Source organism: Cupressus sempervirens, chromosome 3, assembly GCF_028749045.1.
Source record: "Cupressus sempervirens isolate cs-2001-9-10 chromosome 3, ASM2874904v1, whole genome shotgun sequence".
Classification (NCBI taxonomy): domain Eukaryota; kingdom Viridiplantae; phylum Streptophyta; class Pinopsida; order Cupressales; family Cupressaceae; genus Cupressus; species Cupressus sempervirens.
In genome coordinates, this window is record NC_143120.1 from 875,363,934 (window position 1) to 875,380,803 (window position 16,870).

Consider the following 16,870-nt stretch of genomic DNA (forward strand, 5'->3'; position numbering starts at 1 on the left):
CTTACTATCATCAATGTTAACCTAATACTCTAGAGGTTTAACCCATGCCACTCTAGGTATGACTAATTGAATATAAACTTTTTCATAGTCAACCATGAAATAGATATCTTGCTAATAGTCTCCATAAGCTTCCTGGGTATCCTAAACCTATTTTGCATCTTTTCTTTGAATGTTTCAAAATAAATATCCATGATTGTGTCAAAATTCTTACCCATTTTTGCTATATATTTATTGATTTGATATAAAACTAGAACATCCTTCCTCCATACTACAGAACCTTTGGAAGGGAAAAACTTTTGAACAAAGAAGAATAGACATGTCAAAAGGGAACCAAAATTACATGGGTTGCTCTTTGAGACTATGATTCTCTCCATGCTCTTGTTGAATTGGTTCAACACCAACTCGACAAGGTTTAAGGATAGATTATTCTTTACCATCTTGTATGCAATATCAAAAACTTCAGATGACACATTGTTCAACTAACTAGAGCTGTAAATTTTATAAGCAATTACATGTATGCTGAAATTTAGCTCCATGTCTATCATTTCATTAAGCTTCATGCCTCTTTTGTCCCACTTAGCAAGAGTCTACTTGGTTAGTTCAGCCCAACCTATGGTTTTGGTCATCTTTGCTTTATTTAGTATTGGTAGTCTTGTAATTCTGTGAATCATTTTCTTTGTAATCTGAATGGGTTGGTCCAACCATAATTGCCCATTATGAACATGGCTTAGGATAAGTCTAATCCATTTGACTTGAAAATCCTTGGGCACATGTGAAATATGAGTCAAACCCTTGATTTCCAAATGTTGATGTTTAGGCATCAATACACCATCTACACATTATTTATTGAACACATCATTCATTTCTAAAGTACCAAATTCTTGAATAGAATAGTGGTAGAATGAATGGATATCATGGATGAGTCATACCTTGGGTATAATTTGAGACTATGTACCAGCTAGGTCGAGTGTCTCTACAATCATCGAACTCAACTTGAATGTAGGTACCTGGCAGTCGACTCCTCAGACTCACATTTAAGAATCTTTCTTGACTTTGCTACTAGATGATTCCATGCTTGTTATGGTTCTAAAAACATGAGAAATCTTCAACAAAAAATACTCAAATTTCTTAGGGGCTCTGAATTCGCTCTTCAGAAATAGCTCTGGAAGTTTGTGGTGAAATAATGCATTTGATTTCTTCCTTTTAAAAAATTTCCTCTTTTCAATTGCCATTAATGCTTTGTACATATACTAACTTAGTGATAGACTGTCCTCCTCTCAATTTGGATTTCAATTCTTGGGAGATATTCATAGCTTGGTAGAATCACCAACAACTCAGCATCTGCATCCAGTGTTTTAGTGTATCTCGACTTTGCTCGATAAGGTCTTGCAACCCGACCTAGCTCAGTATGGTCTTGAATTTACCATCATCACACAATGATACTTTTGCATCTTTGATTGGATCATTATGTTTTCTACCTGGAACTAATGTTAGATGACTTCTTTTGAATCACAGTTCTAGCAATCTCTATAGGGAACTAAGTTGAAATGATTGTGTCACCCAACTCATTTACTTGGGTGTCATTCACTTCATGATTTTGGCTTGCATTCTTTGGAGATTTTGGTACCCATTGTTGCCTCATTTTTTTTTGATATTGTTAGCTTTGACTTTCTTTTTATCTTTAATTCTTCCTATTTCCATAGAGTTCTTGGCAAGATGTTCAAGTTCTGTACAAATAAAACATATTTTTGTAGTATCTCTTTTCCTCATATGATGTTTCACATAGTTTTCTCCATTGTGCTCAAATTCACCACAATAGTGACATCTACACCATGTGTTGTAACTCCATCAAAATATTGCTTTCACAATTTTTTTTGTTGGGTTTCACTTCTTGGTTTTGCACTCTAAAGATGTGTGTCCTTATTTCTTGCAATTTTGACACTTTCCTTCAAACTTAGGTTTCTCTGTGCATTCACTTTCTCTATGACCATGCTTGTTGCAATTGTAACACTTTCCATTGAATTTTGCTTTACCATTGCTCCAGTATTTTTTTGATATGATTTTGAGTAGGCCTTTTGTTCTCTTGAGCTCCTTGCTAAGATGATTCACCTTCTTTTGTATATCCTAGTCTCACTTTTCCTTAGTGTCTACATTAAGTTTTCTCATTCAATTGATTCATGCTTTCCTGATATTTCATCATTCTTTGATTGGTTTTATTTTCAATGTTGAGATTATTTTGTAGTCTTTCACTCTTTTTCATTAGATTGATAAGCTCTTGATTTGCATCATTGAGTTGATTAATAAAATCTGCTTGTTGAAGGCATAGTTGTTGAATTTCATTGTCATTTTCTTCTATCTCTTCTTTGGCTTTGTCTTCCTATTCCATGACCTCACACATTCTAACTAATTGTATTTCTTATTCTCTTTTCATCTTTCTAACTTCTTCTTGAAGATTGGAATTCTTATCCAATAGGTCTTTGACTGTTGCATCAATTTCATCTAAATTTCTTTCTAGACATAAGTCTTCAATCATATTTTCAGTGTAGATATTGTCATCCATCTGTACTGCAAGATATTTCCTTCTTTTCAATGATTGAGAGTTTCTTCTTTGCTTTCTTTAGTTGTCCAATGGCCAATTCCATATCGAACTTTTCATTCTCAATAGCCTTATCTAGCTCGTATACCTCCATTGGCTCTAATCTTATCTCAAGTTGTTAAACTTATGATGTGAGAACCTATATCTCTGATACCAATTGTTGAAAATATAAGGTAGGCTAGGTTACTAAGAGGGGAGGGGTGAATCAAGAACTAATAAAACTTTATCTTACTTCACCAATTAATTTTTCATATAGTATTCTAATCCAATTGTATTCATGAAGGAATGAAAGCAATAATACATTCATAACACTTTGACACAAGATATGGTGACCCAAAAACATTCCAGTTAGAAAATAAAACTGGGGTGGGGATGATACCTGCAAGCTTTATTACTACAGTATAAAGTTAACCTATTAAGGCTTACAATTTACCTTTTCTAGTGATGTACCCTACTATGAGCAATAAGGACTGTGAGATCCACCTTGTTAAAGGATTTAAAAATATACAATGACTTATGCACTTGGTTAAGAGATTTAGCAAAATATTATTAAGTCTACCCTATTAAAGGATTTGAATGATGCACCTATTAGGATGAATCAGTGGTTGATCTATGATCCACAACTCTAATTTATTGGTTGACATTCCTTGTATTGCAATGATCACCTTGTTGTGATAGATAAATCTTTATTCTACCATATACTACTTCTAGCCTTCTTTAACTCATACTCATGCACATCATAATAATCTTTGCATTAATATTTGAATACGATACAGTGCATTAAGTATATACCAATCCAATTCATTACCTTATGGAGTCGACTAAAATACCAAATTCATCATAATTCACAAAGTTGGCCTAACTATTGTAACTCGGGTTCTGAAGACAAACTCGGTGATGTTTTGATACATGGTAAACACTATCAACACTTGGAAAACTTTGGCTCTCAGTTGAACTTGAAGCTTGGTCCATACTGATCACTTCTAAGTAGCTCAAACTTGGTTAGCACTGTATGACTTGGTGAACACTAAGAAACTCGGTAGTTGTTGAATCACTCGGTTGATACTAAATGACTTAGTCAACACTAGATTCACATTGTTAACACTATGAGCTTGGTAGATATAGTAGAACTTAGTTAACATACCAAAGCTCAGTTAACACTATGATCTTATTCACTTCTGTTGAATAGCTTGGTAGCCTCTGCTATGCTCAGTTTACACTATACATAGTCTTTGAAGCTTGGTAAACATTGTGTCACTTGGTAAACATTGTAAATTGACTTAGGTGCTTAGTATATATTGCATTCTGACTACTTGGCTCAGAAGCAACTGAAACACTTGGTTAACACTATTGAGTGAATGATAAGATTGGTAGAAACTATAGAGCTTGGTAGTAATGTAACCAATTGACTAAGTGTTGAGTCACTGATAGACAAATTGAACTTAATGTCAACAATAACATTTTGAGTTATTAAGAATGATTTTAAGATCATACTTGTAATATGTTAGTATACATTATTTAGAGGCAAGTGATTCTTGGAAAACACTCCACAAAATCATATTCATTGCTCATTGATTTTAGGGGATACTTATATAATGTTATGTATTAAATATTTTCTATTGAAATCAGCTATTATAAAAAGAGTTTTAAAAAAATTCATGACTTAAAATTGGATTCAATCTCTTCTCAATTGAAATATGTATGATGAATAATGTAGTACACCTTACATAAAAAGGAAAATATAATGATAGAAAAAGAATTTTTATTAACATTATTTTATTGATTTCTATTAATGCAATTGAATTAGATTCTTAGTACATTTATTTTTCAATACCTTAGATATATTTAGTTTTATATTGAAAAAATGGTGTGACTGTCCTTTTCATAGATTAGAGTTTCTTCAAAACACATTGGAGTTATATAGACATGGAAGGATTTTAACATCTATTGTAAAGTTTTTGTGCAAGATCATATTTCAATGTGTCATAAAAGAGCTTCTAAGTAATTTAATGTTGTCTATGTTTCCATTGAATATGAGCACACCATGCATTTGTCTAGTTTTAACATTCAAATTATTTACTTGGTTCAATTAAGTGAAATAAATGACTCTACATTGCTCTATTTCTATGTTCTTTGTTCCATTGTTATCATGCAATGGAATATATCTGCAACAAGAAAATTTTTAAACATGTTGTTTTGGCTAATAGTTTATTTTTTATGAGCAAATCAAGAGAGTGTTATGATAAGAACAATTGGATTTACTTGTTCTTGAACATATGTATGAAAACAATTCTATAATGTTCGAGAGAAGACACTCCATTGTAATCAGCTTCACTTATACTCAATTTATTTGGGATTATTAACAAGGACTGAGAGATTTTGGATTCACAACTTACATTTTAGTTCTACAACTCCTTCAAATATTTTATATGATGATATGAATGTTTTAAAATGCCCACTTATCAACAACTTGACATCCTTGGTCACTTAACCACCATTTGCAATAAAAAAATTTTGGAAAATGTGAAAATGGTACCACAAAAGAAAATGGCACCTTAAGAATGACTTAATCCTCCAAGTAAATCATTGAACTTAAATCATAAAGACCGAAGTCCATTAAAAAATGAAAATTATTTTACTTAATCAATTCAACCAAGTGTAGAAGTGAAGCTTTCCATTGTACAAAAGTCTACTTTCTAGACAACAAACAAAATTTCATTAGTAACATGTTAGTTTCTTGTACACCATCATCATCCTTTCAATCAATTTCAATGCATACATTAGTCTCTTCTTCAATAGGTTTGACAAAATTAGAAATACCACGTACTTCAAACAATAATTAATCTATATCACTCATGACAAATGAACATGGACATAGGTAACCCTAGTTACACCCCAACCATTCGCATATAGATCAGCTCCATCCTCACCTCATCCACATGCATGCCTTTAGATCAATTTCGCTCACACCTCATCCATAAGCATACAATTCACTAGAAATTTCACCATATAAAAATTATCTTCAATTCTTAAAATTTGCAAGTTGGAACAACACAATAGACCCAATTTTGACCTAAAATTAGAGACACCAAAATAGCTCAAAATACTCAAAATTATTATCTTAATATTGGTGCAAGTTTCTAGCATGGTCTCACTACAACTTCATCCATACAACATCCAAAAACTCACCCACAAATGAATAACTCAGCTCCAGTTACACCTCATGGGTTTTTGAAGTGTGAAATTACTAATAGAATGTCTCCTCTATATGTATACATTCATTAAATGCTTGAAAGCATCTGTGGGAGTGGTTTAGTACCTTGCTAGTCCATTTAAGATGAGTCAAGTTGTTTGTGCACTTTAGGTCAATCTATTTGACTATGATGCTTCTAAAAGTCGTAGGTGAATTTGTTAATTTTTTATTAGAATACCTCATATATAGATGTTAAAGAGATCCTTGTCAAAATGTAACGATTGGTTAAACCCAACCACACCCTAATATAAACTCACATATCAACAAGTGTCAAATAACTTGATATGGCATCATTTATGTAACTAAATATTTATTAGATGGTTATAGTCATTTTTCCACCTTTGAGCTAATATTTTAATGGCATAAACCCTGCAGTCTGAAGAGATTGGAAGCTTTGTAGAACTTAAGATTTTGTTAGCCCCTCAAAATTATCACAAGCATTTAAATGAGTTCAAAAACATATCTTCATCAAAACACTTAGCATCTAAAATAATTATAAACATTTATAGACATTAATAATTGTACAAAATAAATTTTAAACTGACAAATAGCTTGTTAGTTATGCAAACCATAATGACAGTAAAAAGTTAAAAAATATGTAGGGATCCAAACACTAAATCATATATCTTATTAGTAATTGACGAGCTAAGAAATTGGAAAACCATATCATAGCCAATTGTGAAGATTTAGTTTAACAAGACTGAGCACTTCCATAACTGATAAATGTATGGTTCAACATGTATGTTTCTCTAATACCATACCAATAATAATGGAATCAAGTTGGGAGATAGATTACACATGACAACCATTGTGGTTGGGGTTGCTAGACTCACATTTAAAGCCTCCAAATGTCAAAAAAATTCTAAGAATCAATTGAAGATCAACTCAAAAAAGGGGTTGAATAGATCAAAGACAAACTTTATTGACAGACATGTCTTACAAAGTGGTTAATCATCACTTGGTAGCATTATGGGACCTACCAAATAGAATGAAAATTAAATATCAAATATTTGTATAGTGGTATGCTTATTTCTTAGGCAACATACAACTTTCCATTTGCATTAACTCTTTTGCATAGTTTCTCAAGAGCTACAGGTGAGTGTTGCATTGCAGTTAGCTTCATGTCCCTTGACATGGCCTACAAAAATATAAAATCATAACAAAATGAATTTTATCAAGGGAAGAAAATAATATAGAAAACCAAAAAATCCACACCCATCCACTTTCCCAATCTCTTTTTTTCAAATATTTCAATAGGTCATTGCAATTGTGATGGCTTAATCTGATAGAACATTGTTGCACCAACAACACTACCATTGCATACCCATCTCCATTACAACAAATAAATTTGTTGGATTGTCATCATACCTACAGCACTACTATCACATGATGTCACACGTGGGACAATCCTCTAAAATTGTAAGATTCCATACTTGCAATAGTTTCTTGTCATAATTATGACATCATGACATTGAACTCTTGGCCTTGCATTCTTCCAAATTGTGACAAATTTTGGTTTCGTGATAAGGATGGATGAGTTTTTTGTTGCAATGTCAAATCCAAAAGTTTGATGCCTATTTGATGAGAGCCAATTCTTGATACTATCGCTTGGGAAATCGATGGTCATCGTAATTCAAGTCCAAATGTAGTAGTCTAGATCCTATGTGTTAGAGACTAGGGCCCTATTTAGGTTGGCTTTACATGTGATTTTTTGTAATCAAGTGGAAACATTAATAAAATTAATGGTTATGAGATTTTTATATTTCACTCTAATAAAGATAATTGGATATTGTGCTTGTTGAAATACTTAGAGAGGAGATATTTTATTTGTTAGGATAGTCTTTACCCCAGGGGTTTGATCCCAACATTACAAAAATGTACTATGGAACATCATACATGTCCCCATTGGAGTACTTGGAATAAGGAAATTTTGTCTAGTAGGATGGTCCTTAGCTTAGGGGGTTGATCCCAAGATATAGGAATATACGATGACACTCACTAGATGTGGTCAAATCTCTCACATAATATTTTGCCTTTGGTTGTCTATTTTCTTTATGTCTTCATTTGGTATTATGCTTTTATGTGGCTTTATGTTATCTTTGTAATTTTTATCTTAGGATATAAGCCTTAGATTTTCTTAGAACCTATGTAGATCATGGTCTTATCTCCTAGGTTAGGGGAATAGACAATTTGTGGTTCCATTTAGTTGGGTGGCTAAATATTTTCTAGCTACTATTCATGTCTTATGGATGGCTCTATGTGAATCCTCTTTGAGTAACTATTGAGGATTATTTCTTGAGTCTTGGAGTCTTTATGTTGCATTCTAGAAGAAATTTATGTAATGTAAATTCTTGAAAGAGGTTTTAAGACCATATATATGCATCATTAATTGAAAATATATGTAAAAGGGAGAAAGGTATCTCTAGGGGAAGAGAAGGTAAATGTGAATATGTTGTATTATTTTAAAAAATCTTATGAAGTAATGATGATGTTATGGCTTGTATATTTCTTTATGTTTAAGTAATGGAAATGATAATATTTTATGATGAGTAAAATAACCTTGTACTTTTAAAAAAATCATTAAATTGGTATCAAATTAACTAATATAGATTAAATCTACTTAATCTAACATCACAAAAGACCAATACATGTCAAGTGATAAATATATTTGAATCACCAGTTCTTTAACTATTAGGAATAAGGTGTCTCAACCTTGGATAATTTCTATTCATATTATTTGTTTTGTAAATGTATTTTTTTTCAAATAATGTAATTAAGTGTGAGTGTACATGTCTAGTTGGCATGTTGATGTGTCACTCCACTTCCATGTGTCGGCATCTTAAGCTATGACAGATTCTATGACGAATTCCTATGAGGGATTCCTATGATGGGTAAGAGCTATCTTTGGAATATTTAATTGTGTGTAAGGAGATCATGACTAAAAATGGTTATGATAGATTCCTATGACATGTAAGAAATATCTTTTGTAGATTTAATTGTAAGGAAATCATGACTGAAATGATTATGATGGATTCCTATAATGCATAAGAGTTATCTTTGGAAGATTCCCTAAGCACATTATATAAGCAATTTGAGGGTTGTAAAGAAGTGAGTGTGAGTAGTATATTGTTGGTTGCTATTGGATAAGTCTTCCATGTCCTAAAAGAGCTTGTACTGTAAGTGTGTTGTAACCTTTGAGTTGAAGATAATACATTGTGCAGGTTTTGGAAGGGTGGGGTTGTTTTACCGAAAGGTTTTTCTCCACTGGCATATCTTTGTGTTTATATGTTATTATTTCTCTATCTATTTCTATATTCATGGTTGGCTGCAATATTGTTGTTTATATAATATCAAATCTAAAATTGTAAGGATTTAAATAGAATTTGCACAATACTTTTCTTAAGGGATTAGTGTAGGAAGTTGTTTCTGCACCTGATTTTCCTTTCAATTGGTATCAAAGCTTGATCAACTTTTGATTCTAGTTGTTGGGTAGGGTTTTTTGAGCTAATCTCAAGTTGAGTGGGAGTTTTGTGTAGAGCATTCTGAATCTTATTTGTAGATTGAGATGGCTAGTTCATCATATGGAAAAGTGGAGGTGGAGAAATTTAATGGCAGTAATTTTGAGTTGTGGAAACTCAAGATGGAAGACTTGCTTGAAGATCGTGATCTATGGGAGGTGACTTCACTTTATGTGAGACCCACAACAATATCTCAAGTATATTGGGATTTCAAGGATAAAAAATCTAAGGGTCTTATTAGACTTTGTCTAGCTGATTTAGTTCTCCTAATTGTTCTTGATAAGAAGATCACAAATAGTTTGTGGATATGGCTTAGGTCTGTGTATCAAGCCAAATCTCTAGTGAACAAGTTGTTCTTGAGGAAGAATATATCTACTTAACTTCCTTCGATGCCTAAGTGAGCTTGGTAGAAACTGCTTTCTACACAAAGTAAACTTAGGAACACTTGGTAGACTAGGAAAATTGTCTTCGCTAACCAAGTGAGCTTGGCATGCACTAACTATCGACTGATATGAGATTTGTGTAACATCAAAGACAACACACAATCAATCAATTGTATCCAACAATCTCCCTCTTTGGCATTGATGGAAATACAACATGTAATAGCACAATGAAATTTTGAGAACAAGAATCACTCTGTTAGAAAGTTTCTCCCTCTTTGATTTTATGTAGAGAAACTCTCTTATAGTATTCTCCCTATGTGAAGGAACTTCTTAACTTCTCTCTCAACAAAATTTTAGAAAGATATGGTAGTAAAATTCCCCCTCTTTGGCAATACATGCAAAAGAAAATTTTGATTAGTAGTAATGTACCTTGAGTACAGATTCATCTGCAATATGTCCTTGTCAATACTACATCAATTGATTGATCTTCAACTTGGTTCCTATTAATGCATCACTAAACTTTATTTAGTGAACTTTAGATAGGGGAATGACCCCTAGCTTACTTCTTAGATACAAAAATTCATTCTTAGGTAATGGCTTTGTGAATATATCTGCAATTTGTTCTTTTGTATGCACATATTTCAATCTAATTTCTTTATCTTGCACTAATTCTCTTAATAAGTGATATTTGATAGCAATGTGCTTTGTTTTGGAATGCATCATTGGATTCTTTGATATTTTGATTGCACTAGTGTTATCAAAATACATCACTATTGGCTCTTTGATTTCAACCTTCATTCCTTCCAACAACTATTTGAACCAAACAATGTTAGAATAATTCGCTGTTGCTACTACATATTTTACTTCTGTTGTGGATTAAGATGTGTAGTTTTACTTCTTGCTTGTCCAAGATACTAGCCTTTTACCAAGAAAGAATTCTCCATCATTGGTGCTCTTTCTATCATCAATATTTCTTGCCCAATCAACATCAATAAATACTTTTAGATCAAGGTTGCCTCCAAGTTTGTACCATAAGCCATAGTCTTCAGTACCTTTTAGATGTCTTAAGATTATTTTTATTTTCATCATGTGGTTTTCTCTAGGTTTAGCTAAGAATCTTGATACTATCCCAACTGCTAAGGCAATAGCAAGGCTTGTATGTACCACATATTTTAATTTCCCAATCATTGATCCACATAAGGTCTAATCTACTTCTTTGGAGTCATTATCTTTTGTAATTTTAAGTCCAGTACACATGGGGGTTCCAACTGGTTTTGAATCCTCCATTCCAAATTTCTTGAGTATCTCTTTGATGTACTTAGATTAAGTGATATAGATACCATTTATGTTCTATTTTATCTACAATCAAATAAAGAATTTTATTTCACCAAACATATACATTTAGAATTCTTTATGAATTTGTTCTAAAAATGCTTTGCATAGGTCATCATTTCCTATGAATAGAGTATCATCCACAAATATTTCTACCAACACAATCTTCTTATCTGGTCATTCCTTGATGTATAGGTTGTTGTTATCATTTTTTCTTTGAAAACCAATCTATATCAAATAGTTATGTAGTCTTTCATACCATGCTCTAGGAGCTTGTTTAAGACCATATAGGGCTTTATGTAATTTGCAGACCATGTCCTTTTTGTCTAGATCAACAAAACCTTCTTCCTATTCAATATAGACTTCCTCATTAAGAATTCCATTCAAGAATGTAGATTTAACATCCATTTGATATACTTTGAATCCTTTGTGAGCTGCATAAGCCAGTAAAGTCCTAACACCTAATCTTGCAACAAGGGAAAAAGTTTCACCATAATCAATACCTTCTTCTTGAGAACAACCTTTACATACGAACCTTGCTTTGTTTCTTGACACTTTTCCATCTTCATTAAGCTTATTTCTGTATACCCATTTTGTACCAATCACATTTTTATCTTTGGGCCTAGGTACAAGAGTCCAAGTTTTATTCTTTTCTATTTTTTCTATTTCTTCATTCATAGCCTCAATCCAACTTTCATTTTTCAATGCATCTTTAACACTTCTAGGTTTAAATTTAGCAAGTAAACATGTACCTTTTAGTTTGCTTCTTGTCATTGTTCCATTAGATTTGTCTCTAATAATCTGATTAGGTGCATGATGCCTTCTAACATATTTAGCCAATATAGGTTCTCTAATTTTTGAATTAACTACATTGTCTTCATTTTGAATTTCAACTTCTAGCTTGGGTCCTTCTATCTACTACTCAAGTTCTTCAAACTCAATATGCACTAACTCGATAGCCTTTGAATGTGACTTGGGTCCCTATGACTCAATTTGCACTTCCTACAACTTAGTAGTTGATGGAGATTTGGAGAGCTTGGGAGATGAAGTCTCCTTTTTGTCAAATGTGTTTGGTAATGTATCAGGTTCATAGTAGACAAATCTTATGTAATCTTCTGGCTCCTTTTTTCTTTCTTCTTCAATCTTTTTTGTAAACTCATCAATTTTGACATGTACACTTTTTATGATTTTGTGAGTAGACAAATTCAAACATTTATATGTTTTGCTTCTGTAGGAATATCCTAGAAATATACCTTCATCACCTTTTACATCGAGTTTTCCTTTTCTAGATTCTTTCAAGATATAATATTTTCTACCAAATACTTTCAGGTAACTTATATTGGATTTGTAGCCATAGCATAGTTCATAGGGAGTTTTGTTTAAGTCCTTCTTCAACTTAACTCAGTTCAAAGTATGAATTGCAATGCTAATAGCTTCTTTCCAGTATTTGATAGCAACATTCTTTTCAATCATTAGTGTCCTTGCACAATCCATAATGGATTTGTTTCTTCTTTCAGCTATTCCATTTTGCTCAGGAGTACCAGAGGCTAATACTTGTCTTTTGATTCCTCTTTCGATACAAAAATTGTTGAATTCATTTGAGATGAATTCACACCTCTATCTTATCTTAAGCATTTTAATCTTTTTCCAGTTTCTTTTTCTACTCTAGCTAGATACCATTTGAATTTCTCAAAAGCTTCTAATTTTTCTTTCAGATACATAAGAGTCATCATTTTAGAATAATCATCAACAAAAAGAATGAAAAACTTTTCTCCACTATAAGTTTCTATTCCAATGGGTCCACATAAAGCAGTATGCACAATTTCCAAGACATCTTCTAACTAATAGTTTTTGCTTTTAAAACTATTCTTTCCCATATTACCAATTTGGTAATTCTTGTAGAATCCAACATCAGGTTTCTTCAAACTAGGAAGACCTCTTACTCTTCTGAGTTTTCTAATCTTGACCATATTATCAATGTTTACATGACATAGTCTTATGTGCCATAGCCAATTTTCTTCTACTTGAGAAATAAAATATGAACAATCACCAAGACCAAGATAAAATAGGTTACCTTTTGTTTGCTTACCTGATCCAATTATAATTCCTTTGTTATCCAACAGTCTTGCCTTGCCATTCTTGAATTCTACCTTGAATCCAATATTGTTCATATGTGCTACACTTAGTAAATTATGTTTTAGTCCTTCAACCCCATCGGCATTTTCACATACAAGTTCATTGGCTAATGAGGTTCGGCCTTTCCCTTTTATGCAACAATGTTCATTGTTTCCAAACCTTACACTACCTCCATCATAGTGCTCAAAATGTTCAAACTTAGTTTTGTCTCCAGTCATATTGTGAGAGCATCCACTATCTATGACCCATGTGTCATTTTTGCTAAGATGAGAGACAAGTGCCATCTTATCTCCTTCATCATCAGATTCATCTTTTACAACAATATACACTATTTCATCTTCACTGTTATCAAAATCTTTAGCCATAAAACAAGTTTTCTTACCTTTGTCTTTGTAAGATTTGTGACCTTTGAATTCCTTCTTGCCTTTGTACTTGTGGCTTTTCTTCTCTTCCTTGCCTTCTTTTTTTGGATACCTAGTAGAAATATGACCAATTTCTTCACAAGAAAAATATATTAGAGGGATTTTACCTTTGTACTTTCCTCTACTCCTAGAATATTTCTTTACAAGTAGAGCTTCAACAATTTCAAGATCACTATCAGAACTTTCTTTAGTTTCTTCCTCACTTTATGATTTATTATCTTATATTTTCTTTCCTTTCTCTTTGAGTGGGAGTTTAGCTTCAAATGCAAACTCAATATTCTTGGAAGCAAGAACATAGTTGTCAAAGTTGTCTAATTCAAAAGTTGTCAATCTTCATACTAGGGCATCCAAACCTATCTTGTTATTTGGATCACATCTCTTTTCTTGAATAGTAGATACTCTAATTGCATAGATGGGAAGCAAAGTTCTGAGTACTTACAAAAATTTCTTCTTTGATTTCTCCTCCAGATGCTCTAATTGCACTAGCACTAGCCTTGATTCTTTCCACATATTTTGCAACATTTTCATCTTCTTTCATCCTCATTTGATCAAATTTTCCTCTAAGGCTTTTTTCTTTGGCTCTTCTTACATTTTCATCTCCTTCATGGATTTCTTTCAGCTTGTTCCACATATCAAAAGTAGTTTTATAGTCTTTGACCTCATCAAATTCAACATAACTAAGAGCAGATGCAATGTCAATCATCATGATGTTATGGTTCGTCTTTTCAGCAATATCATCAACTAATAATGTTCCAGTGGGAGTTTTATATTCTTCATCAAGATATTTGCATCTTGAATCACTGATGGTAGCCATATGAAGCCTCATAAGTCCTTGCCATGCTGTAAAGTTGTCTTTGTTCAGCTTTGGAATCTCTCTCTCGTAAGACATCTTGATCTTTAGCTTAGGTCCTTGAAACCTTCTATATAAGCACCAAAATCTTTGATACCAATTGTTGGAAATATAAGAAGAGTAACTAAGAGGGGGGGTTGAATCAGTTACCACTAAAATAAATCCCAGATCCCTTAGATGTCAATGGACTGATAAAACTGATTATTGTTGATACTCAGTAAACACAAAAATTGTTGTAACTTGATAAATGCAGAGTGTGAATTACTTTAGCAAATCTAAAAATGTTATTAGTAATTACTTGCAAGCATGAAAGAAATAACATGAACACATGAGACACCAAGATTTAACATGGAAACCCAATTTGGGAAAAACCTCCAATGTAACTAGTTATTATTTTTCACTCTTTTGAAGTGAGCCCTATTAGGAGCCAACCCTTTTAAAGCTTACAAAACACAGTGTTAGTTGTGAAACTATTAAAGGATTTGATCACCCTATTAGGAGTGGCCTTGCAAAAAGTCTTAAAACAATTAAATGGAATTGTCACCTTGTTAGAGGATTTACAAATGGTTGTTAAACCAACTCTATTAAGAGATTTTAGATCACTGCTACAATGGTTAGAGAGTAACAATGAAATGACTTGATTGTGATGCAACTGAATTGCTGATTACAGATCTCTTCTCTAGTTCATACTTGATCCTTCTTGATTGAATAATACTTTTTTGCTACACAAGGATATCTCCTTATCCATCAAGTTTGCTTCCTCTTCTTATCTCTTTCAACTCATTCAATTTGCATCTCATACACTTTGAAATCACAACTTGATCTATTTCTTATACCTTTCAGATTATCAAGTCAGCTCAAATAAAAATTAGAATAACCAATATTCGTCACCTTAGTTGGCTAAAATCAATAGGTAAATTAATTAACCTTTTCATGCCAAAATAAGAAAATCCTTTGGTAGTTGACCTAGCTCAGTAGAAATTGATTCTGAAGCGATTTCTTGTGTTAGCCAATAGGAGCTCAGTTAACACTATGAACTTACAAAATTCCTTTGTTAAATGAGTGAGCTCAGTTAACACTAACTTTGTTCAACTTTTCCTTTGTTAACTGAGTGAACTCAGTTGATACTCTTTTCTACTTAACTTCCTTCGATGCTCGAGTGAGCTCGGTAGAAACTACCTTCTGCATAGAGTAAACTTAGGAATGCTCAGTAGACTAGGAAAACTATCTTTACTTACCAAGTGAGCTCGGCATGCACTAAATGTCAACTGATATGACATTTGTGTAACATCAAAGACAACACACAATTAATCAATTGTATCCAATAGTTTCTTCATTGTTATCTAAGGAGACAAGGAGAAAGTCATTAGATTTAGCTAAGGAAGCTCTTGTTGTTCATGGTAGATCCAACTACAAAGGCAAGCAAAATGACAACAAGTCTGAAAAGGGTAGATCCAAATCCCATGAAAAATCAAAGACTCATGGAGAGTCCAAGGAAAAATGTTGGAACTATGATAAGATTGGGCACTTTCATAAAGACTGTAAAGAGCCAAAGAAAAAGAAGCCCCTAGATTTAGGTTTAGAAAATTCCATGAAGATGGTGATACTTTCATTGCAACCTTGGAAACGCATGCATCTGATGATGTATGGTTGATAGACTCAGGTGCTTCTTTCTGCATGACCTCTCATCCAAGCTGGTTTTCAAAGTATGAAGTTTTTTATGGTGGAAAGGTGTACTTGGGTGATGATTCTCACCTAAAGATAGTTGGACAAGGATGGGTCACTATCAAATTCTCTGATGGATGAGTAAAGGGGATCAATAGGGTAATGCACATCCTTGGTTTAGTACAAAAAAAAATTTCAGTAAGTATGTTGAATGATGTAGGTCTGCAAGTTTTTTTTTCTAAAGATGGATATAAGATGATGAGAGGAGCTATGGTGCTTGCTAAGGGTACTAGGAGAGGTACTTTGTTTCAACTTGATGCATGCATTTCTCAATGCAATAAATTTTTTTTTTTCAAAGAAGAGAGCTGCTATCACTTCATCCCCGCCATCTGAATGATAAGTAAAGAAGATTGTGGTTATTAGTTTTGATGGTAGTGAGAAAAGACAATGTTGTGGCATATGAGATTTGACCACATTGGTGAGAAGGGTCTCAAAATCTTGAAGAACAAGAACCTCATTGAGGGGTTAAATGATTGTAATATTGAGTTTGACTTCTAAAAATATTGTGTCTATGGTAAACAAAATCTTGTTCAATTTTGCTCTAGTTCTCACAAATCTTCTATTGTTTTGGATCTTATTCATTCTGATGTATTTGGTCATGTAAAAGTTCCTTCAATCTCCAAGTCTATATTTTTTGTATCTTTCATAGATGATT